Source organism: Salvelinus sp. IW2-2015, linkage group LG11 (assembly GCF_002910315.2).
Source record: "Salvelinus sp. IW2-2015 linkage group LG11, ASM291031v2, whole genome shotgun sequence".
NCBI lineage: Eukaryota > Metazoa > Chordata > Actinopteri > Salmoniformes > Salmonidae > Salvelinus > Salvelinus sp. IW2-2015.
The window spans coordinates 27,204,596-27,205,645 of NC_036851.1; positions in this window are offsets into that span (position 1 = coordinate 27,204,596).

Sequence of the window (1,050 nt, forward strand, 5' to 3'; positions counted from 1 at the left end):
GCCTACAAAACAGGAAACTTTTTTCAAAAAAACAAAACCCCCCAAAGCTCCCGCGCTCCCAGGTCTGTTCAACGCTGGTCCGACCATTGAATCCCACGCTTCAAGACGCTTCGATCACTGAGGAGGATATTTCCGCACGCGTCCCAACAACAATATTGACAATATGCTGATTCGGTGAGCGAGTCATTAGGAAGTCATTGACGATGCGTACCCACAGCAACGATAAAACATCCCAAACCAGAAACCGTGGATTGACGGCAAGCATTCGCGTGAACTGACTAAGCGCGAACCACTGCTTTTAACCCAGGGGCAAGGTGCCGGAAGCATGACCGAATACAAACAGTGTAGCTATTCTTCCGCGAAGGCAATCAAACAGGCTAAGTTCTCCAGTTTACCACGACGAACACAAATCGAGTACATATGCTAACCGATCAAAGACACAACAAGAGGGAGACAGGCTTATGTTCACCCAGCCCAGCGGGTTTACCTCATGCAGTGCGAGATCGCTCTGTGAATTACAAAAAGAGAGAAGCTATCCAAATAGGCCCCATCTCTTTGACAAAAGACCCAGGATGTCCTAGTCTCGGTTTGAAGCTCAACCTCGAATGTTATCATAGTGTGCCATATTTATGAGGCTAATATCTCTAACTCTCTTTTTGCGCTTCAGCTCAGTGAGCCCTTTAGAGTACAAACTACGCACTGCGCAAACAGACAACAGGCCCCTTACCAAAACCTGCGGGCCTCCTCCTTTCGCACATCGCCAGCCGAAGAGTGTAAGGAATAATAAACAGTGGAGCGTTAACACGTGATATTAACTCCTTCGCAACGTGTTCTGTCAGTGCCCAAAGGACGAGCGCTCATTATATCCCAGGCCGCCAGGTCCTCAGCGAACCATGCCCGAGGAGTCCGTGCACTAGGTTTCTTGTGTGTAGCGGAAGCAATATCACATAACATATTCCTTCCTACCATTTATCCACAATCACCTGGCTTTCCTTCGCAACATGCTGCGGAATGTCAGGATCGTGGCCAATCTATTTTCTTGCCTGAAAC